Here is a 24593-nt window from a genome sequence, read left to right on the forward strand (position 1 = left end):
CTCCATTGGTATCACAACAGGAGAAGGAACCATTCACATTCTTATCTAAATATAAGTATTACAGTTGCAAAGTCTGCTCCTGTGACAACCTCTGCTGGATTATATGCATTTCATTAGGATTCTGCACTGCCAGTAAACCACTGGCATTTTGTCATGTATAGAAACAGCCCTTAAGTACAAGGAAGCTTAGAAGTACATCATGGCCAAGTTCTGACTTCTCCAGAAAGAGACTTTTTTGTTTTTCCTGACAGGTTTTCGAAGCCACGTCAGGGCTTTTGTTACTTCCCAGCTGATGCTCCCTGTCTTTCACCATGTTGTCATAACTCTACCTGGATTACTGAAGCAGCCATCATGACTTAAAGGTATTGCCCCAAACTGCTGCAACTGGCTTGCAGATACATTTTATACTGAACTTACCCAGACAAAAAGATGGCAATGATAAAGGAACCATACGTTCACAGCTGTTTTATTCTACCAGAGCTCAAATAATCCAGCCACTTTGATTTGCTTAAAATTTTTATACTTTCACTGCAGATGATCAAAAAAACTCCAAAACTTTATGGGAGTCCCAGATGACTCATTATAAAAGATATTGTTGTATGCAAAGTGTCAGTAAGTTTGAAAAAGACCTTGTCACTACATATGTCATTTACATTAACGAAAGTGTGATAACCAGTCTTTAAGAGAGCTAAGTTCTCACCACACCTCAGTGGCCTACCCTAAAACCTTGCTGTGAAACGAAACTTTTTTTTTTAATGCATACAGAAGAGACTGTCTAAAATTAATAATAATAAATATTTTTGTAACTATTTTAAGCAAACTAAGAGACACATTTTAATCAAACAAGGCGTAGTCCTGAACTATCCACACCCCCAAAAACAAATGAAAGAACAAATTAAGGATTTTATCTATCATTTACAGAAGATAAGAATTTTGCTTCCTTATAGCCTATTAAGCGTGCACAGCATTTGAATATATCTAATGCATAGATGAGAAAGTCACAGATGTTACAAGGTAAACAGATCCCTAATAAAAATGACTGGATTCATACACCCTGTTAAAAGCACTGCCCGTTAGCAGAAATAAATAGAGCATTACATATTTTGCCCTATAAACGAAGCTTAATTTTTGCTGCTGATATCACTGCAGCATTGGAATAGGTACCCAGTTACAAGCATGGAGCTAGAGCAGTCAATCGAGTGGGAGAAAGTGGCCCCACCCCACTTTAACCAGGAATTAACTGGGCTGCTCTAAACAGATCCCGCAGGACAAGAGCGGTCATGGGGACCTGCCGAGTCTCATTCCGAAAAGAGCGTTCCCTGTGAATTACGGTTAAAAATGTGTCTCCTTTCATGAAGTATGAAATCTCGTATTCACGTCAAGGAAATTCTGAGGGTTTTACCTACAACACCACAGCTACTCTTGCATTTGGTTGGGGTTGGTGGAGCCGTTACATTGTGTTATTCCAAATTTAACAATAATATTCTTTTTCCCCTTCCCACAAACACTTTCTCCATACAAAGCATCCTCCAGCCCACACAGGTAAGTAGAGCATAACAGCTGGATGCAAATCCAGGGAAAACTGGTGTAAATGAAAACATACCGCAAAGAAAAAAACCACTGTAGCTGGAGACTCCTCTCCACAATTATTTTCCATTTGACCTCTTAAAAACAGTTGTCATCAGAGAGCTGTGTTAACACTACCAGACTGTAATTAAGTCTCCCATATCTACTCTAATACGAAGGAAAAACCAAGCAGATCACTGAATGCAAACCGCGAGATAGAGGGGTTTAATACTATTAGAGGTGAGGAAGAGACTTGCTATTTCAGCCCGACAGAGGAGTTTAATACTGTTAAAGGTGAGGAAGAGACTTGCTATGTTAGCCCCGCAGCCCCCCCAGCACCAGACAGTCAGACGCTCTGCTTTCCCAGGAGCCACGCTCGCCCCTTCCCTGCCGTGCCCGAGCACTGCTCATCACCCCTGACATTCAGCCCCCGTCACCAAGACTGGGAAGGTAACTGCTTGCAGTTCTGTTCAGTGCCTGGCTCTTCAGAGTTACGCGTGGTTGGCTCCCAGGAGGAATATACTGATTTTCTTCTATGTGTAAGCAAGTACAGCAGAAAAAAAAATATATATTTTATTACGAAAAGTATATTTCTAGCATATGAAACGCAAATAAAAAGTTGGCTTTGCATCAAGTAACCTCATTCATCTAAACATTTTAAAATTACAAATATACACTTAGATTGAAACACACATAGTACCATTTAAAACTAGTAAAGTAAGAGTGATTTACAGAGAAAAATGGATTAATTTGTTTTCAGATGGATTATGCTACTGCTTTTTAATGTATATTGTGATTGCATTCTGCATAGATATAGACAATACCACTGCACCCCATCTCCAAAAATCCCAGGCAACACTGTGAGAGTTTTAATTTCCTGTTAAAAATTTAAGAAAATCCGAGATCAATGTAGCTTCCTCAATAAGTATGTCCAAATGTAACAGCAATTTTGCTCTGCAACAAAATGCTACTGAAACTGATGGATAGCTGTAGTTTAGGACAAGACAAAATACCCACGTTCTTCATTTGTGGAAGTACCACATCCACAGAATAAAAACTCCTTGGACTAAGCATTTTAGACTGATATTGCAGAATAATAAAGTGTAATAACCTAAGAAAAACAATTTCAGTTGGCTAACCGTAGAGAGAAATCCCACCTTACTTTTATAGCCATAAGCTCCACAAAGTCAGAGCGACTTCTGAACACTCCCTCCATTACTTTGTTTATAGCAGTTCACAGCATTATAAAGCTTGTTTCAAGAGAAAAAAGAAAAAGAAAAAGAAAAAAGGCTGTACAGCTGAATAAATCCAAGGTTTGAGGTTTAATCCAAGCCTCAAAACACAAATTAAAGGGAAGTTTCATCTAGGTTATTACATTACAGAATAACCTACGTGCTGGTGTGCCGCCATTCACATCAATGGGAACGACCACCAGATCAAACTCAACGTTAACCTTGCTTCAGCATTTTCATTCCCAGCTGAAAGCACTCCGGTCTTTCAGTTGTTACCATAAAGAAACACGTTACTTGGTCTTTTCTTTTTTTGTAAAAATATGCCATCCTTTTCTTTTTTTTTTTTTTTTCACTGATGTCCACAGCTAGCCAACCAGCATAAGTAACTTAGTGCATAGATTTCTCAAGCAAACACTGCTTTTTCACAAACAGCTAAAGAATACCAAGAGAATTCTCTTTAAAAGCCCATGAGAAAAACAATGCTAAAGTTTTCCATCTACTGACACATTTTTGTGTTGCTGTGGTAAAAGGAAACATTTATTTCTAAACATGCTGTATGCACCCAATGTAAAACCTAAACAAAATGAGACATTACAGGTCTGTTGGTAATTGTATCCTTTGGAAATATCCCGAATCCTGACATGTTTAGGATGAGTGCTGAACACAAGAACTCCTAGTGACTTCAGCTGGAGTTGTGGATATTTCAGCCTTCTCTGGATTAAAATGAGGAGGCATGATTTTTATCAGCAGAACAAGAACTCTCCTGTGCCACATGTGATTTTAACAGCAAACTCTATCAAATCAGAAAAAATTGCATCACATCGCAGTGCTTACCAAGAAAATGTGTTTAGCCAGTAGTCAGGGTTCAGCAGAACAGCAGCTGACAAGCTAACATGCATCACCCTTATTTATTTATTTAAACTGCTAGTGCACTGTGCTGGTTTTCGTCTCTTTTTCTCACTCCTGAATACCTTCAGGGATGATGTACAAAGCACATCAGGCGTTTCTTCCCTCACTGCTATTAAGCATTAAGAATGACACAACTCACTCAAAGCATGCTTCCTCCTTTCACATCAGCCAGCCACAGCAGGGAAAAAAAAAAAAAATCCCAAGGCAAACTTGTGTAAAATATTTTAATTTAGGCTAACAAGAAAAAGAAATGATGAAATGACTCTCGATAGCAAGACTACTTCCATGACTGCTCATTTTGTTGAATGTCATCTGCGCAGGATGTGGAAAGATAGGTTATTTTGGAATTGCATTAACTAGATGGGCAACATTAATGTTCCTGTATCCATACAGCCTGAAGGGCTCTAAACTCAGGTGATAGTAACCCTTTTAGTTCATTTGTAAACTTTTAGATGCAAAAATGATTCAACCTGTTAGAAAACTGCATATACAAAGTGCTCTTTCATGTACTTTGGATCCACTAGATTTCCTAAATAAATTCAAGTTTCACAATCACACAAGTGTAGTAATTTTGAGCTCTGAAAATTTGAACTGTGTATAATTGTGAAGCCAGTTTTTCTTCCAAGTTCTTAAACAAAATCACCTGCTTGTTTTGAAACAAACAATGGAGATGTGAAAAATCCATGAAAAAGCGCCAGGGGCTGTTATTTTGCTTTATATTAAGTGACACTTTGCAAATGGCACCCTGCAAGTTATGCCTTAACTCCTTGTTAAAATGCAACTAAAATCTATATTAGCCCACTTCACACACATAGGTAAAATACATAGTTGAAAGCACACTGAAAGACTGGGGGAAAAATTCATGAAACAGATAAATTACTTTATTGCCTCTGAATAATAAATCGTTCCCCAGAAGATTTATAATAGACTGTTTTACTGAAGAAACACATTTCTCTCATCAGTAGGAACAGTTAGCAGCTGAACAGCTGAAGAAAGAAAAACAGTCTAAAACAACTTTGGAATTGGGAAATAAACTGGGCTGCAATTCTTCTTCTGGCTGGCCAAGCTAATAACGTTTCATCTCTCTTTTTCTCACTGAACACTAATATGTGACAGCAAACAATGCATTTGCTCTGGATCACATCGCTATTTTCCCCACTTATCCCTGGAATAACACTGTCTTGGGCTGCTGGAGGAACAGAAATGCTATCAATACACGTTAGCCCGAAACTTTTCCCTCTCGGCACTCCTCTACTGAGAAGCCAGGAGAGGAATGAGAGCCATCACCTTGAAGGTGTCAGTAATGATCTATGGAAAGATGTCCTGGAGCACAAGGGACCGAACTCTGTGGAGAGCTCTGTAGCTTTCCTGCATCCCTGACCGATTTCTCCATCAGCAGTCTCTGCCGTGCTCCTCGCTCTATGTACAGTGGCTGTTCAGAAGCTTTATCACTCGTCATCCCATAAACACAAAATACACATACATACGCACGCACACACACACTCAAGACACACGTGCACACGCACACTCACTCCCCCCGACATCACATGCAATTCTTTCCAAGTCCCCTGTGTACTGCTTCAAAACAGAAACCAAGCACACACACACACCCAAAACCCCCAAACAACCAAAAAAAAAAAACCAACCCAACCAAACAAAAACCACCCCACAAAAAAAAAAAACCCACCATACAAAAAAAACAACCAAAAAACAGAAAGGAGGAGGGAATGGGGGGGCGGGAGAGGGCGAAGGAAAAAAGAGAAGCGCTTTTTTTTTTTTCTCTGCTGTTGCTGTGGCTCCCAAGCATGCGGTGCTAGGGAAGAGTAGTTCCCCACTTTCATCAGCTAGCTACATCCTTGGGATAAAAGGGAGCAGTCCGGAATGATGCTGAGGCTGCAGAAGGGAAAATAAGGCTTTGCAAACATGCCTCTGACTCCCCACGAAATTCTCTCCTCCACATCCCCTCCTCCCTAAAACCTGCCCTAAAGGGGGGGAAAGAAAAAAACAAAAACAAAACCAAAAAAAACAACACACAAGGAAAAAAGTGATGAAAAGACACAACTCACCTTAACAAGGGGTGTTGGATGGGGTCAGAGAGGAGGAAGGGTATATAAAAAGATCTATTTTTAGCAGAGGTTGTGATAGTATTGAAACACACAGACACAGGGTTTGGAAGCAGGGAGAAGAGTATAAAAAACGAGGGGAAGAGAAATTATCAAGAAGGTGCAAGTCAGTCTGGCAGGAGAAAGGAGAATCCCCAAGAAAAAAGAATTAAAAAAAAAAAAGAAAAAAAAAGAAAAACCACCAAATGCCAAGAGGAGAAGGAGGGAGAGCGTGGCGGTGCCGGGGTTTTGTTTTGTTTCTCTTCGCTGGGGGCGGGCGGAGACGGCAGGGCGGGGGGGTCGCGCTTTCGGCGAGGGGCCCCTCGCTGCCTCCCCGCGGGGCTGCCGCGGCCGTGAGCCTCTCCCGGCGGCTCCGGGCGGCCAGGCTCGCTCCTCGCCCGGCTCCGGCGGCTGCGGCGGGCGCGGCGCTCCCGCTCCCGCGGCTCGCTGGGGCTCTGCAGCCGCGTTCACGCCGCCGCCGCTCCTCGGCCACCCCCGCGCCCGCGCTCCCGCCGCCGCCCGCGGGCGCCCCCCGCCGCCCGCCGCTGCGGGCCGGGGCGCGGAGACGCTCCGGGGCAGGGGCGGGGCGGCAGCGGCGGGGAGCCGCGCCCGCGACAGGGGGTCCGGCGGGATGAGGGGGGTGCTCTCCGCGGCGGCACCGCCGGTGGCGGTCGGCTGCGAGACGAACGGTGTCGGCTGCCGGCCGCGGAGAGGGACCGGTGCTGCTGCGCGGGGAGAAGTGCCGGTGCGGGGTCCGAGGGACCCGGGTGTCCCTGCAGGCATCTCCGTGCGGGACCCAGGCTCGGCTGCGGAGTCCCCCCCTCCTGAGCGCAGCCCTTCTTGCACGGCCCCCCCGGGGTAAAGGGAGTTCGAGTCTGGGAAGCAAAACTTGGGCAGGCTGAAAGGCAATCGGCGTTTTATCAGCTGAACGCGGCATGTCAGTGGCACATCAGCGTCGCTCAGTATCGCTGAGAAAAGCACCACCAACAAGCTGGGAGGCTGAGAACTCTACTTATTTTCATTAAAAGTAGTAAAACTGCATCCAGCCTTGCCTTTAATACAGAAGCGTGGCTCACAAAGAGTGGCGCCAGCAGACGATGTTCATTCTTGATCCGAATGGAAGCTATCGCAGTGTTTTGTTGATGAGGGCTATCAAAGGGTCACGTTTGTCTTAGCTGACAAAATCCAGCAAACATTTAGATGTTCTAGAAGCAAGCTTTTACCTGACTTATCACTCCCAAAAATACTCTGCAACTAAAAATAAATCCTGTGAAAGTTGTTTTTAAAAAGATAAATATAAAAACTTTGGACACCTTTTTACATTGTCATTGTCTAGATTGAAAAGTAAAAAAAAAAAAAAGTGGAGAATTTAACTGCACAGAAATAAATGAGCTTTTGAAAAGTATTTTGTTTCTATTGTAAGTAAACATGCCTGTTTACGACTTGTGATTTTGAATTGGCATTGCCTCATAAATGAGAGCAAATGCAGGCCAAGCCGTTGGATCCACAACTTGCAACTGGTATACAAGCTGTGCTTCAGCACCACTGTCCCACTGAGATAAGCAGGAGTGCATATAGTAAATAGTAGAAGGGTGTGCTCCAGTATGTAAACTGATGCTAAGAAAGACACGTACTCAAACTAGTATCGTTTCTTGATACCTGACAGTAGATGAAGCCTTCTGGAATGAGAGTTGTGGAGGTACCGGGGTATGTAACGGTTGCTCTTGAATACTGGCGTTGGTACTCACAGGGAGGATGGTGCGTGAACCAGCTGTCCCCGTGGGGACTGCAGGCAGCCTAGCTGTGCGTGTCGTGATGGCCAAACCGCCTGATACCGCAGCGCTGGTGTAATATCTCAGGGGATGTGGAGTGACCAGTTTCATTCTCCAGTTAGAGAGTGGCTCTGGTCTTGCAGGCACCTTTGGAGCACTCCCACGGGGGCTCTCAGGAACACGCCAGTTATCTCTGTGCTCTGGCTTCCCAGCCACTATCGGCTGAAATAGAGGAGCGGGTAAAATATTTTGAACACAAGTCTTGGTTGGAACAGGAACATCTTTACTAAATTAATCATTCATTAAATAGAAAAAGACATTCTCACAACTGAACAACAGTTTCATTATCCTGCATTTGAACTCTTTTTCCTCCTCCAGAGAAAGAGGTGCTTCCTACGGGTTCGCAGCAGAGGAACTGGAGGAATAATGAGCTTTCCAAATCTCTCGTATGAAGCAGAAATAAAATAAGAGGATGTAGTTCCTTTAGCGAGCTTCTCACAGGAGTCAGAGGAAGAAGGTCCTGTTCTGTCTCAGTGCAGGCTCGGCTTCTGCCCATTTCTTCTCCAGTTCCTTCTGTGAACCAAATTGTTCAGCGGTCTAGTGACTGAACCCAAGAGTTTACAGGATTTGGATCATGTCTCTCTTTTTTGAAATCAAATATATACAAAATTATTCACAGCCACACAAAGGGGAGTAAAGACATTGGCAATAAACTGTGTGCTGCTTGGAGCCCTGATTTCTGCAAAAACTAAGTTGGGGAAATGTTTTATACATTAAAGTGGGGGTAATGTTTTATACATTATGTTATTAAATATTTTCTTTAATTTCAGTTCATTTTCGAGAAACTGCATCTCAGTTAACATGTATTTACATGAACTCTCATTGGCTTCTAATATTTATGAATCATTCTGCACTGTTCCAGAAGTGCCAATTTACTGTAAAACACAGCTCCATCCAGTATGCAGTGCAAGGCTCTGACCATTACCTGTTCCCTGAGCCACTCTATGCCCAGTAATATCAGGGCAGTTTTTACTGTCAATTATAACTCTGCGGCCCTATTGACTTTGCCAAATTTGCACAGACCTATTATTTCTAATTCCACTTCTCCAGGGAAAACAAAACAAAACAAAACAAAACAACAAAAAAACCCTTTGATGAATAGCTTTATAGTTGGATTATAAAAAGCACACACATTGGTGGTATTTGGGAACACCTAAACACAAAATGCTTAAATGCCAGCATATCTTTTTAAAATGTACGTTTCAGTTGCCATGTCACAGGATCTGCATATTTGATGTCTGATTTACAAGCATAACTTGGCCCTCAAGTCATTTTGCATGCTGGGAAACAGTCACTTTTACAGCCTGAATGTACATTTAAATGGATGGAAATCATGACAAGGGTTAAAAATCAGAGATTTCTATTACGTAAAGAGCTCCTGTAGAAATCCTTTTTCCAAAAGACAGTATACATACATTATAGATAATCATCTAAATTGATCAAAACCCAAAAGTAGTCAGGATATTGAGAGAACAAGACAGACCATTTAAGCTGACATAAACAAAATCATTCCTCGCAGGTCATTTCGTTGCTTCGGGGTGTCATTGTTGCTGCAAACAGTTAATGCTGGGAAGCTGTCCTCTGGTTTTCATTCAGGCAGTCCAGAGCAAGACATTCTTTTGTTTGTGTTTGGTTCATCATGAAACACACAAATCATGTACGCTGACAGTGCAGCAAAGTAATCTTTGAGGCAGAGAGATAAAAACTTCGGTTTGGGTGATGTATTCAGTGTCCTTATACTGCCAAGAGGTATGAACCAGGTCACCATGAACCCTTGCCTGCCAGTAGTATCTCTTTAAAATTTCTGCTGCAGGGTAGACCCAGCAGAAGAGCAACTTGCTTCCCTCTCAACCTGGTGGAGATGTCTGCAGATCTCCACTGCTGCTTAGTCAAGTTCCCCCAAAGCCATGCTGTAGCCAACGTGAGGTGAACCTTTGATGTGGCCTCACCTTGAGTACTGTGTGCAGTTCTGGGCCCCACCATTTAAGAAGGATGTGAAGGTCCTTGCATGCGTCCAGAGGAGGGCAACAAAGCTGGTGACAGGGCTGGAAGGCATGTCCTGTGAGGGGTGCCTGAGGAGTTTGGGCCTGTCTGGTTTGGAGAAAAGGAGGCTGAGGGGTGACCTCATGGCTGTCTGCAGCTTCCTGAGGAGGGGAAGTGGAGAGGGAGGTGCTGAGCTCTTCTCACTGGGATCCAGTGACAGGACGCGCAGGAATGGTTCAAAGCTGCACCAGGAGAGGTTTAGATTGGACATAAGGAAGCATTTCTTTACCGAGAGGGTGGTCAAACACTGCAACAGGCTTCCTAGAGAGGTGGTCAATGCCCCAAGCCTGTGTTTATGAGGCATTTGGACAAAGCCAACAAAAACAACAGACTTTAACTTTTGGTCAGCCCTGAAGTGGTCAGGCAGTTGGACTAGATGATCATTGTAGGTCCCTTCCAACAGAAATATTCTCTTTTCTCTTCTCTTCTCTTCTCTTCTCTTCTCTTCTCTTCTCTTCGTAGGGACATAGTGAAGAAATCCTCTCTAAATCACAAAGCATCGATTGAATGGTGCATGTTAGTGATATCTCTGAAAGAGGCATGATGCCAGTCTTTCTGTCCTTGCTAGTGATAGATGCAGATGCTGTTTTTATTAGTGTAAGTTATAAAGTTAATTTCAGGTCAATAAGATTTTTCTAATATTATTATCTCACACAAATTTAAATATATTTATTATTTAAGTATATTTATTATTTCAAACCATTTGAGATCCTCTGACTGTCCCTCTTGTCTAGGCTTTTGTCTGCTTCACCTGAAAATGGTAAAGTTCGCGAGTCATGCACAGGTGTGATGGGAGTCCACTCACCACTTCACAGGCTATGCACATTCTTGGGAGCTTTTCACAGAACACATCAAAACTTTAATTTAATATAGACTTTCAAATTCAGTATGGATGTCCAAGCAATAAATAGCACTTCAAGATGTTTGGGAAGTCCCCAGAGGTCACAGATATGCTGATTGCTTCACACTATGCCTTTTAAGAAATGATCTCCTGGTTACCTATTGCTGGGTAAAGGGTGTAGCCATGCAACTTTATTTCCTATTGTACAAACATGGTAGAAACATATTTTTCATGGTTTATAATAGTATGATTTACTACATTTGTGAAAGAAGGTATTTTGCAAGTTTATGATGTTAGGTGACCAGGAAATAAAAGATAAAGCAGCCTTTTGAATTGAAAAAATACCAAACAACACTGAAATGAAATACTTCAGACTAGATGACCAACCCGAATAGTCCTATGATCTTATATATTATCGATAGTTTTGTTAATATTTTTATCCATTTTGCCAATTATTATCCAAGGCATCTTTTAAAAAGTTTGTTTTATACTAACCTACATGTGTTTAAAATGCTAAACATTCCTAATACTGTGTGATGTTGAATGAGTTGTGTTAGCTATTTGATTGCAGTTTGATGCAACTTGCAGGAATTTTAAATATCTAGCTACATATTAATAGAAATATGACATGCATTATCATATTTTTCCTCTCAAATTATTAGCATTGTCATAGATTTGGAAACAATTTTACATACCAACTTGAATTAACATAAACCAGGCTAATAACGTGCACTCGTGAGCAAATCTTTTGTTCCAGACTGAGGCAGAGCAGCTGAGCTGGAAACCGGGCAGACAAATGATGGAGTTATGGAGGGAAATCCCTTCTCCTTCAGCAGAGAAGTAGCTGTTATCTTAAGTTCTCCATTAATATGAAAGTTTCTACCCTCTATCAGAGGAAATGCCTATTGTGATCACTAGTCCAGAGTCACAGCTTCCTGTCAAAACTGCTCCAAGTATTAAGGATTACTTGTGATACCTTGGCTTGTAAGGGGTTTTGTGGAGGGATGTCATAACTAACTTTATCAGCATTCATTTATACTGCAGCCACTTAAGTCCTGAGCAGTCCTTTCTGGGATAAATTGGTAAATATGTATCTCTAGATGACAGTGATGACCGCTTTCCCCCCCCCCCCCCAGTTAATTCCTTTGTACTATAGAGTAACAGCATCAGCCTGTTCCCCGTGTCCTTTTGAGGATGTCACATGGGCCAGGACTGATGGACTTTTGTGAAAGCCGTATCGCTCCAGTTTTGTTCACATTCTACGTTTCAACAGCTATGTCGCAAACTTGCCAGAAGCTATGCAAAGTGACTTGTCTCCCGCCAATGAACGTACTTCTTCCAGAAAACAATCAACAAGTTCTCAAAATGACATTCCACTTCAGTGATTTCTGAAATTACAATTGCATTTCAAAAAGTGAACATGCTTCTTATTTTGGCACCTGGCACCATACATACAAAGCTGACCTCTATGAGCTCTTTCCCATGCATCAGAATGACACTAGCTCTTCCCCCATACTATTAGTTTATTTATTAAACTTCGGTAGGCTATCTGTTCAGACTTATTGGTAATTCTTATCTGACCAAGAAGATTACTGACAGGTTCATCCATTTTAAAAGGAGACTAGAATGGATTTCTCATTTGGCTGTCAGTCTGTGTTCTTCATTTGTCAGAAAAAAGTCAAAGCTCGCTCTTCATTTGTCAAGTCTGTCTTTCCCATCATATATAGTGGGTCAGAGATTACAACTCATCTCAAGTACTTATAGCAAATATGTTGTGGACAATAAGAATAGGATTGCTTGACTTTGAAAGACATGTACCGTAGCTCATAGCAAGTGCTACAGGACACCATTGGCAGCAGCAAGCCAATAAAATAGAACAGCAAAATGGAGCAGACTCCTGCCCCACTCACAGGTACACAAACTTTCTCTACTGTGCATGTAAAAAATATTAGCATGATTTTCTTAAGGAAGCAGTTGTTTGGTTTTTTTAGTTCTGGTGAGCTTTCTAATTTTTGGCATCCCAAGGATATTAATTAATCAGAAAAGGAGAAATTTTTTATTATTATTATTTATTTATTTATTTATTTATTTATGGAAGCAATTCCTTAACTTCTAGGATAAAGCTAGGTTTTGTAGAGGGTTAGAAATATCCTAGAACTCAACACACCAGGTGTCAAAGAGCAGCAAGGACCAGCGGCTCTGTCAAGGACAGGGAACAAAGAACCAAGGGGGATAAGCCCTTCCAACATTGCAGCACTCATCCCACAACGCCCAAGTGAGGTGAAAAAAACGGGCCTAGCAATCATGGTCCGGTTCAAGGAAGAGTCCAAATCGTCAGGCAAGTTTGCTGTGAAATCAACCTGCAAGTCAAGTCCAGTGACTGCTGGGCAGGTCCATCACGACAGAGCAGGTCTGAGATTAAGCTGGAAAATCTCACGCCAGATCAGAACCATCCACAGCCAGGCATAACTTTGGCTGAGCTCAAGACCAGCACTCCTACAGCATAACCAAAAAAAGAGAATGAGGGCACTGGGCTCAGCTTAAAAAAGCCTGTGTGTCCATGGGCAATGGTGAGGGTTGAGGCCCCAGATGATGCTGGTTAGTGCCAGTAAGGCTTCTTAATGCGTTCAGAGCCAAGAGGTGGTGGTGAAGTGATGGTGGGTGTGACAAAAGAAGTATCTCTGCTTGCTTCTTTGTGTGTTTTTGTGCTAGCAGGAGGTGGCAAAGAAAAAGAGAGGAGATGTAAACTAAGTGTGTAGCAATAAGCCAGTCTGGAAATAAGAAAAGTGTGGGGAGAGGGAAGGGTGATTACAATCTAAAGAAAAAGGAAACAAAACCCAAGAGGTGTGAGAACTGGAAGGAGAAAAGAAAGGAAGGCACGAAGAAGTAATGTAAGGAGAAAAAAAGCGGTTCCCACGAGAACAGTATAGTTGTCGAATACTAAGGTGTTTATGGAAATAAGGGGAAAAGTTGGAGTATACATATTTATTTTACCTATTTTGAGGGCAGCTGGAGCTCTGCTCTTATAACTATGCCAAAAAGGGAAAAGAAGATTTTGCTAAGTCATTATATTCCATCTCTTTGTTCTCTCCTTCAGGTTGCCTTCATTTTTTCTGTTACTTCTTATTCTCCTCCATGGTGCAAGGGTCTCTACTTTCCATGGGTGTCTGTAGGGTTTCCTAGGAAGAAGGCTATTTTTCCTTTTGTTTCTACCTTCTGTTTTCCAACTTCTGTTCCCTGAGCTGTGCCAAGAATTTCCTATGGCCAAAGTAGGATCAGGTCCATAGTTGACTGCATTTTGCTCTCTTTACTTAAATATGTATTTGGCCCCCTGTTTACTCCATAAGGAAGGGGCTACTGACTTATAGAGGATCAGACTTTGAACTTACTTGCAGTGACGTGAGTGCGGTTTTACACCAGGACAACTTAGATCAGATCATCGTTAATTGTCTCTAGCAGTTCTGCATTCCACCTACTCAACTTAAAACACTTCTTTTGGCTTAACGATGCCACTTCCTATTTCATGCATCCTCAGCTCTTCCATCATCAGTTCTTCTGATGTTTTTCTGTCAACTCAGATTTCCTCTCTGACATTTTCCTCCTGCTTCCTAATCACAGATTTAGGCACAATTCTCATTGTCCTTGACAACCTTGGACCAATGAGCAATTTCACAAAATGAGAATCAATTGCAATATCATATTATGCTTCCATATTCAGAAGTATATTTTAAGATGAATGTAAATTCTTATTACTCTGTTGTGTTAAAATATCTGACAGCACCTTAATATTTTACATCATTGTACCTTTTTAGTATTTCATGACCTAAATCCCATTAATAAACAGAATATTAGGAAAAAATAGAAAACTTATCAAGTCCTTTACAACAGAACAAATTATTCCTAGCTCTGATCGCAGATTCTTTTCCCACTGGATTTCACATCCTGCTTTCAAAATAATTGAACAACAGCATGAAAGAAAATGTTATTTAGTGGGACAAGTGAGATGAAAACACGAAACAGAATAAAAATATCTCAATGGCACATACATATTACTTAATGGCTGCATGCTTACATCGTGTCCACTGCATGGACAGTCACTTCTGATTATATTTGAAGAGAGATAGCTATCTTCAAATTAATCAAATTCTGCTGTATTAAGTCTAGTTTACCCTTATGCTTATAAATCTGACCCATAATCTAATTTACTCCCACTCCTATATTTAAATTCATGCATGATCTGGCAGATCTAAGTTACCATAATTAATTTCTCCTTTCAGAAAATAATGCAGGAAGCATCAGATTTCTGGAATTGACCTAAAAAGTTTAAATGAAGTCTCACGTAAATGTTGTCAGGAAAAACATGCCTTTTTATTTTTAAACTGACATGTAGAATGTGTGTTACTATTTCTGGTATGTGATAACAAGAACAGACAGCATGTAGTCCTTTAGTATGGAAATGGGAGGCAAACGCTCAAGTTACCTTGATTTTAATAATAAGAAATTATATTTATTATTTGAAATTGTTAAACATTGAGTACACAGGGAATTTTCCAAATGGATTGAATTAATGTATGTATTTGCTGGAATTATTTGATTATGTCAACAGATTCTTTCTGTGAATAATTTGAATCGTCCCTATTTTTGCTTTCACCAACAATAAAAATTGTTTTTGTTTTCCACCTGACATACCAAATTCCATCAATATTTCAAGAGTCTTTCCATCCTGAGCCCCATTACACAGGAACATTTATCCACCAATTTGACCTTCAGAAGGTTTTTGTTGGCCCTCAATAAGGATTATTTTCACCCGTGACTCCTCAGCGCTAACATGCCTCAGGCAGATGAATCGGAAGTCCAGTGTCCTTTGAGACAGGCACTGTCCAGGATCATTTAGGAGTGCTCCCAAGCATCTCATTCATGCAAATGCAGACTTCCAACCATGTCCCAGACTTCTTCCACTGTGGCCCTGAGCTGGTGGCCCCATCCAGTCCCAGGGCGGGAACAGCAGCCACCAGCAGCAGCAGTGAGCACTGCCGAATTTGCTTCAGGCAAGATCAGCTGGGTTAGTCTAAACAGTTTAAACGCATTTTCCCTCTGGTGAGGTAGAGCCTGCTCCTATGAACTTTTCCACCTGCAGATTACTGGCTGTAGCAACCTCTGACAGGGAGGTATTGCCACACAGGGGGGTTAGCGAGGGGCAGTTCCTTCCTTCTCTGGCAAAGAGGGGTCTAAACATGAAGGTTATTCGTGAGCGAGTGAATGCACATTGGCACAGTGCCCTTGTGCAGACTTCTGGATCAGATGCAAAGGCTCCTGCTCCTCCTACCTTAGATTGTACTAGGGCTCCTGCAGCTCCTGAGACCGCCCTTTGAGATTTTGACATCCAGATTCAGAGATGGTAAGCAGCAGGAAGCTCAGCACAGCTTCAAACCCACCATAGATAAAGATAAACCATAATCAGCATTTAATCTGCCAAATCTGATAAAAACTTTGAAAATTTAATTGCCATTATAGCTTGCCTTTAGTCCTTGCTCGGCAAATGGTAGGGGTATTCTTTTCCCTTGCTCTGTGTCGGGTAATAAACAAGAGATATTAGCTATCTATCTCCTTTCTTTGGGAAAGTCAGTGGTGGGAAAACATCAAAAGCTCCTGAGAACATGCAACACCTCAGACTTGGATTGCATAAAGTGATCTGGCAGAACCCTTTGTGGAGTTTCTGAATATTATACAAGAAAGCTATTACAAAGGGTGTGTGTGTGTGGGGGGGGGGAAGTCATGAGGAAGCACTAGTGAAAAATTGATTTGAAGGTTTTCTTAAGACACAATTTTTCTGTGAAGTTTCCATGCCTTTCCATTTGCTATAGAAAATGTATTAATGGTATCAACGGAAGGAGCAGTATTTGAGGTGAAGCTCTTTTACCACTTTAAAAACACCACCACCACCAAACAGCATAGAGACCAATTCAGAATAGTTTCGGGGGCGTGGGGGGTGGGGGTGGTGTAACAAAAATGCATCAGCTGTACTATTACAGAGCTTGTAGAAAGCCTTGGAATTTTCTGGTATGAATTTGTCAACAGGTTATTGGTTTATGCGGAAACCCATAATATACTGTGCTGGTCCTTAGGAGCTTGGTTGTGGTAAGAAACATTTCTTTGTTAAAATCCTTGGCTCAGAGTGATTGATGGACAGCATGCGGTGCCAGAGATAAAGGAGATTTAAAAAAATGCCCACCAGTAGTGAAACTCTGGAGAACAGCACTTCACTCTGTATCTGTAAGTAGGGGCTGTAAGGAAGGCGGCAGGTGGAGGTAGCTCTATTTCTGATAATACCAGATTCTGAAGCAGCAAATTTTTTTCATACTTTTCAGATATCCCAGACAGAGGAGGCTGACTATGAAACTGTATTGCAAAAATCTGAGGAGTATTGTGTTCCATCTGAAAATTTATGAATACATATATAGAGAGATGTATTTTAGTAGAGATTACATAAAGGAGAGAAAAACATAGAGGACTTTTTGACTGATATAAGACTGAAGAGCTAGGCTTGAAATTTTGAGTACCTGTATCTTGAATAAGAGAACAGATCTTGAAAAGAGGAGGCACAGAATTAAGCTATGATTAAAGCAAATAGAATTTACCAAGCAAAAGAAGTAATGTAATACAAGCCTTTAATTTGTGGATGGTGTGCAGTCTGGACATGACAGAAAATCCAAAACATTGAAGGAATGGAGGGTTTAGCTAGAAAGGCATGAAAAGCTCCAAGAGAGAGTTCACAAATAAATACCACAAGAGCAGCACGAGCTGAAAGCAAATGGGACATTTCTCATTCCTAACCGCAATATAGGAGACCAATTAATGAGCTGTCAGAAACAGTTACTTCCCAACTGAAAGAAAAGCCATAGGTAGTAGAAGGTAAGGAAGTGAAATTCAAGGCTTAGGGAAGGAGAGTTACCCCACTAAGTGAATTTGTTTTCTGAACATGTGGGTAAATTAATTTACAAAGATACAGATTTTACTAGTACAAGAGAAACTTAATATACATTCCTGTATTAAGATGAGCTGATCCCTCAACCAATACCTGAGCTAGGTCTGAGAAAGATATCCCACATGCCCTGTAATGTCTTCGTACAGCAACAAACTACTTTTTCTCTCTTTTTTTCCTTTTTTTTCTTCTTTTTTTTTTTTTTCCCTTTCTGCAATAAAGCAGCTCAAGGCCTGTGAACCTGAGTTGGTTTGATACAGGCTGGTGATCTTTGGCATAGGCTTGGGAGTCACTGGGTAATTACTGAAGTTGGGGTAGGGATGCTCCTGCTTCGGCAAGTATGAGGTCCAAGGAGGTAGCACAGGGCAGTAGGAAGTACAAGTCAAAGCCAGGAGGTCATTGCAAGGGAAACTTTTGTGGCTTCTGCTACCTCCTCATCAGTAGATTTACCTAGATGCTTTCTGGGGCCATGGACACAAGCAGGGCTGCCTCTCCCTTCCTGCACATCCATGCCATGCTCCCTTCTTCCTCTGACTTTCAGAAGGATGGGGGACGTAGAAAGAGAGGGGATGTTTATAGCTACTTCAATGTACAGGCAATGGCATAAGGTCTTAGTGAAGACAGACCTTCTTAGTTGGAGAGTCATTGTTTTCTTTTGCAAAATCAGTGTTATTTACACCTGTTAATGCTGTTTTCCAGGTGTTTTACAAACAAATGTATTAATTGGGAATAGGATTTTATAAATAGTGGGATAACGAAATCTACGAAGAATTCAAAACAGTGCAAAATATTTTTTCATGCATTCTGAAATCAAGCTTCAAACCTATGGCCACCACAGAAGGAGTCAATACCAGGACAACAGCAAGATGGGAGTGAAAGTGCACATGGATATCAGCTACCTAATGCTAGTCTAAATCTTCCATCCTGTATTGCTGCCACAGGATGGAGTTGATACCTAAGGAGATATGGAAATACCACAGTGGTTTGGAGAACATGCAGTAGTCTCAGGTCAGGACAGAAGAGAGATTCCTCAGTCAGTGACCTGTACCCAGGAGGGATGCAGGCCAAAGGCCTTCCAGTTACAAATGGGTTGGTGGAAACTCAGCAGTCTTGTCCTGCAACCTGCCTGTGCTCAGACGTGAGCCAGTCCTGTGGTCAATGTTATAGCAAGTCAATGGAAGACAGGAGCTGAGGAGCCCAGAGGCAGCACATGCTTAACTGGGAGGCATCACTGCTGAACAGTTACTTGTAACAAATAAAAGCAGTCAGACATAATGTTGTGGGGAGCAACCATCTTTCAGATTATTAACCTCAAGAATGGCTTTAGTTAATAATTCTGTGCTGATTTAATTTAGAAAATGCCAGAAGTGCCCAGCAAACTTGCACTGCTGCCTTAAAAAAAGCCTGAAATCTTGTTAGGCTGCTTGAAGCAGATGGATAGATCAAGGCAGAAAGTAGGTCTCCCGTTGCATAGAGTTGTACATACCTAGGATATTGACCTAAAATAACGAACTATCTGCATAATAAAGGGAATCCAGACTCCAGTTCTGACTCATTACTTTCACTTCATATTTAGCATAGTTGCAACTTCAGGCATTTTTAAGAGCTCTTTTTCTCATTTGGATTCTCACTGCTGAATGGAGGGTGAGGTCCCACTGTCTCCAAGGTCCCTTTGCCTTGTTCCAGGACAAAAGGCAACGGGCACAAATTTAAACACATGAAAATTCTCCCGAACATCAGAAAACATTTTTGGTTTATGTGACTGTGCCCAAAGAAGCTGTGGAGTCTCCATCCTTGCAGATATTCAAAAGCCATCTGGACACAGTCCTTGGCAACCAGCTCTAGGTAGCCCTGCTTGAGCAGGGCTCTTGGACTAGATGACCTCCAGAGGGCCTTTCCAACCTCAACCATTTTGTGATTCTGTATTTTTTTCCCTTGGGGCTTTCTTTCTAGTTGGCTGTTTATGTAAATGAAGCTTGTACAAACTTTTTTTCCAAGTTGTCTACATTTCTGTCAGGTTTGATTGCTACTGGTTAGTGTATTCAAAAGTTAGTAAGGAAAACCACAGGAGGTTCCTGTGGAAGAGACAACCACAACAGAGTGTGATTATATAAAAGTGACAACCTTTAGGAAACCAGGGTAGCAGACAAACAAAGAAAGAGTCTGCTTTAACCCAAACAATGTTTGCACTCCTGATTTCCTCCCTATGCCTTTGTCTTGTCACCTTTGTCTTACATGAGTCAGAAAGCCTGAGGTCAAGTTAGAAATGGAGCACATATTTCCAGAGTCCATCACTTCATCTAAGCTGGGGAAAGTGCTTCTTACACCACTGCTGTGACACTGCTATGACTCATGGGGTTTTTTAAAAAATAAATTTTATTCAGACTCCAGATAATTATCTTATAGCTGCAACTGTTTTATTTTTCAAAATGACAATTCAAGCATTTTGTAACCCACATATATATTTTCCCAAAACTACCTCAGCTCCTTCAGTTTATACACCTCAGTCAAGTGTAAAATTAAACAAAACCAGGAAGAAAATTATGCTTAAAGAAAGAAAAACACATCTGGAAAAATAAATCATTGTATTGTCTTAATGCATTGTAGTCAAAGGCTGAGAAGTGGAAAATAGAAATCACATTCCATTTTGTGAAAGCTCCACTGCAGGCTGAGGTGAAACTAATAAGGCTGGTAAATCTTTATGATAAATATTTAATAAAACTTCATAGGTGTATGATTTACTGCATTATCATTCCTTGAAGAAAGGAAATAACTAAGACCCTATACTTGCGAAGACTATGCATTTCCTTTAATATTGCAAACCACAAGTCTCCCCACTGGTCAGAGTCATGTGGGAAAAAACGGAATTTTCCTCTAGTTTTTTTGTTGGCTGTAAGCCATACCTGACCAGTACTTTCTAATCTAAAATGCTGAAAAATTATTAATTTTTCCTAAAATTAGAAAGAAAACAAACAAAATTCTTGAAGGGAATAGATGCTTTTTGGAATGTGAGGAAATTTCTTGGTGGAGAGGACAGCTCATTTGTAAGTCATGAATCTCATTGCTCCTTTCAGAGCAGGCAGAGTTCACAGAGTCAGCACAGGGCCTCATTCCTATTTTAATAGATCTTCCCCATGTGCTAGAATGTCATTTGCCTAGATAACATCACTTTATTCATTTGATGTGTATAAACCTATACACTTGTTTGCACGTAATTAAAGAAATCAGTGAGCATATTTATTAAATAGCACCCTACAAGGTGCTATATCTCTAAATAAAGATGTTAGAAGTTGCTGTTTTAAGCTTCATTAAGATTTTTATGAGAAAGAAAAGTGCTTCTGGCATTATACAGTTCTGTAGAAAAACTTTGATATGCATGTTAGCATCAATTTATGGGTAGGTTTTAGGTGTCTGTATATTTAAAGGAATATTTCATATGCTCTTTTGGAGAGGAGAGTCTATTTAAAAGACTAACAGGGAATTTTGCATGGAAGAAAAGATCATTTGGTACCTTTGCAAGACAGGCTGCCTAAAAGAGACAGCTCTCAGTAGTGATTAAGCACATGAATTTGCCAAAAGTACAGTGATTCATGGAAATGGCTTGTATTGCTTTTTTACCATACCACTCATTTCCATGGATCGATTTATTGATGGTTTGGAGCCCATTAATAACTATATTTGAAAACTGCTGCCTCGCGTGTATTCACATCGTATGTCTTAAGTAGGTCTGAACTCCCACAAAAAAGCACCCTCTAGTTACTTCCCAGCAAGATAGGTTTGTCACATTCCTCAACAGCCACAAAGCTGTGGGGAAAGTAAAAAATACTATAGGATAGGAATAAATGCAACTTATTGCTTTTTTATCACAATCTTGATGGGGAACAAGACTCTGTATTCTGCTACAACCTTGAGATACTGTGAGAGAAAAATATGGGAACTATAAAAATAATGTGAAGTGACATTTTCTCCCAACTTCCACAATAAATATACTGGTTGTGCAGTAAATATACTGGTTGTGGAATAGATAGGTGGGACAAGAACATGTACAGTACTCATCTGCTGTTAAAGAAAAGCTTATTTTTGTCCTACAGAATGGAGAAACTCTTCAAGAATAGTTCATCTACATGAAAATATGACCCAGGAAGGCCTACCAAGCAAGATCAGTACACCCTAAAATGAGTTGTTAAATAAATTCAGCCCTGGGGGAGGCTAAGATCCTGACAGCTACTTTAATGAGCACATCAGGGCTCTTTGCCCAAGCTTTTTGACACAGCACAGGATGGCACAGGGCATGAGTGAGCAGCAAGTCCTTTCCCCGTGTTTAACTGGGGGGACACACCACCCCCATCCTATTCCAGACAGTTCTGCACATCGTATTGGCACACAGAAGGAAACAGAAAAGGGGTAAAAGAAATCCTCCAGAAATTTCTCCTGGTTTAACATGCTGAAAATCCAGGCCTAAGGTTTTAAGAGAATACCAAATTAGTCGGATTCTTGACTGCTCTTTTCCCTTTTTCCTGAAGTTTCTGTTAGAAAATGCGTTCCTTTTGCTCCTGTATGGATTTTGCTTCAGCTGTTAAAACTCACATCCTAAGCTTAAAAATAAATGTCAGTCTATGCTGGCATTTGTGACAAGGCAGCAGGTTTGGAACAATGATCCATAAAGTTCTTTTTAGCGTTCTTTTCCTCTTTTAAAGCAAACCTTCCCCAGGAATTATGATGAACAAGTGGAGGGCTGCATTCAGCAGCAGGGAGTCACTAATGACCATTTCTGTCCTCACCAGTAAATAGCACAGCAGTTAATGGAAATTACTTTTGAGTATTTCTCAAGACAGCTAAATGAAGAAACCAGCCAAAGACACATTTAAATCTCCTCTCCCTTAATTAACATGCATCTGGCAAACATATAACACTGTAAATACCATATTATCTCTGATACTGTAAACGAAGAACAGTGAGTGGATTGATACTGATACAGATAGGGAGATAAATTAGCTTGATAGATGGTCTCCTGGTGTTTGTCACTCCCAACCACCATAATTACAACTACATTTGAATACTCGGCAGTATGCAAATCACAATTTGAAGTAAATAGTTTAAAATACATGTGTCTGAAGTAACTATTCAAACAGCATATTCCAAGAGAGGCAGAAGAAGTAAAAGAGAGATTTGATACACTCACCAAAAATCAATTTGATTTAAAAATTGTGAAAAAAATTACTGTAGGGAAAGCAATAAGATAGTGCCCTGAAGTTTTCATTCCCCTTTGGTCTTTTCATTTACCTCTTTTTTTTTTTTTTTTTAAACCATTTTCTTCTTTCTGTAAGAATAGATACGATCCTCAGTAGTTTCAGAGAAAACGAATCTTTTACAGTTTTTTTGATTGAGCACCCGTAAAACTGAAACCTCCAAAATCACTAGTCAGTTTTGGAAACACAGGCCTATGACTGCTTAACATAAAAGACCTTCAGATGTGACCTTCAATGCAGTGTAAAACTGCATTGATTTTCCAGTCCGACATTGCTGAAATGCCCTGGGCTTTAAGAGAATTAAGTATGCCACAAAGTAAAGCTGCGATGGGGCCATTTTTGGAAGACTGTACGGCAGGTTTTAGTTCAGGCATGTTGTGAGGAACTGAGCTGGAAACTTACTGCTGGCATGGGACGCACAGCGGTGTGACAATCAACTCTGTGTGGTCAGAAGAAGTCCTGAGAAAAGGAAGGAGTTGACTTGAAAAAGTGCTGAGCGTTCCCATATCTCATGAAAGGTTGCTTATAGATGGGTGTGGATGGACATTGCACTGACTGAGGAACTAAAAACTCTTGAGATGGGACTAAACAAGACTATAGGTAACCCTGATCAACAGTGTGCTGTTTAGGAGAAGGAACAGACAGCTTACATGTAAATCATTTTTAAAAGTCCTGTGCTCTTTGTGGACCAGAAAGGACATAAAAAAAAAATTGGCTTCTATGTGATGGGTGTTTAAAAATGATTTTTCTTGTATCTACCAAACTACTCCGGGTAGAGAAGTCCTTCTACCCTTTATGCATGTGTAGTGTCTGTCAAAATGGAAACAAGATCGCTAGACCTTGATATTGTGGGACCGAGGGTAGGTCTGAAGAGCATGTTGGTAGGTACAAGGTGATGACTCTGAGATCTGCTCCCAAGCATCCGTCCAGGAATTCCAGGCAGTGCCTTCCTCTGGCTACAGATCCTACAGAAATCCCCCTGACTTCCCCTTTCTACTGCCACGCTATAAATGCCTTGCTATTCCTGCACAAGCAGCGCTGCCATACTCATGATCCAACAGTTGATTCCCAAGCCCCAGCCTGATGAAATCATTGTCTGGGGCATAGTAGCATTGGATGGGTGCATGAACATCTTTAGGTGCTCGTGTCTGTGGGACTAGTAAAACCATTCCCATTGTATTTTCCCATCTACTATAAGACACTCCTGATGATGTGCTGTTTTCTTCTGCCTTACACTACGTAAAACTCCTTTGTGCCCTGTGCTGTGATTTTTGTCCCCTTCTCCTCAATACAGAAGCTAGAGCTTAAGTCATCTCCATTAAAATAACAGTCTCGTAGCTTACCTCTTCCTCTAGCTGGTGTCAGGACCCATGTAGACAGCTTCTTTGCACGGGATTTGCAATGCATTCACTTTTGAGTACGGAATCAAGCCCTGACAGATCAAAAAATCCTCTTGGAAAAGGCAAGGCCTTCAAGAATCATGACTCTGGGGCAATTCATGTGACTCTCTGACCCATAACTGAAGACCCTGTGGCCCTTGATGTTCCTAGCTCCTTAGTAGCCTTCCTGGCTTGTTTCCCCAAATTCACATGAGAGTTTGGATTGCTAAGGAGCCAGGGACTTCTCAGTCTGCAGGTCAGTACTCTTTGAACTTCCAGGTTTCTGCCTCACCACCGTTTTTTCTGGAAGGTTAACAAGACAGCTCTTCTCCAGCTGTCTGGCTGGCATGTTATAGGTGAGGTGGGAATGCAAGATCTTACAGAGTTCCTCTCCACACAGCCTGCCTGGAAGTCTTCAGAGAAAACAAATGAACAAAAGGTTGAGACCTAGCTCCCAG

At 41.2% G+C, this 24593-nt stretch overlaps 1 protein-coding gene across 6 annotated transcripts in view; it reads right to left on the reverse strand.

Moving 5' to 3' along the window:
* The window catches only part of LOC129202208 (poly(rC)-binding protein 3-like), a 533188-nt gene extending 526880 nt beyond the window's left edge, over window positions 1–6308 (reverse strand). For 3 of the 6 annotated variants that reach the window (XM_054814513.1, XM_054814515.1, XM_054814516.1), the window contains exon 1: window positions 5774–6308. The gene's annotated coding sequence lies outside the window, so the exon portion shown is untranslated. The remainder of the gene's footprint in view (window positions 1–5773) is intronic. The other 3 variants (XM_054814518.1, XM_054814519.1, XM_054814520.1) reach the window with 2 other exon arrangements.
* Window positions 6309–24593: the final 18285 nt, after the last annotated feature.

This window comes from Grus americana, chromosome 2 (genome assembly GCF_028858705.1).
Source record: "Grus americana isolate bGruAme1 chromosome 2, bGruAme1.mat, whole genome shotgun sequence".
In the NCBI taxonomy this organism is placed as follows: domain Eukaryota; kingdom Metazoa; phylum Chordata; class Aves; order Gruiformes; family Gruidae; genus Grus; species Grus americana.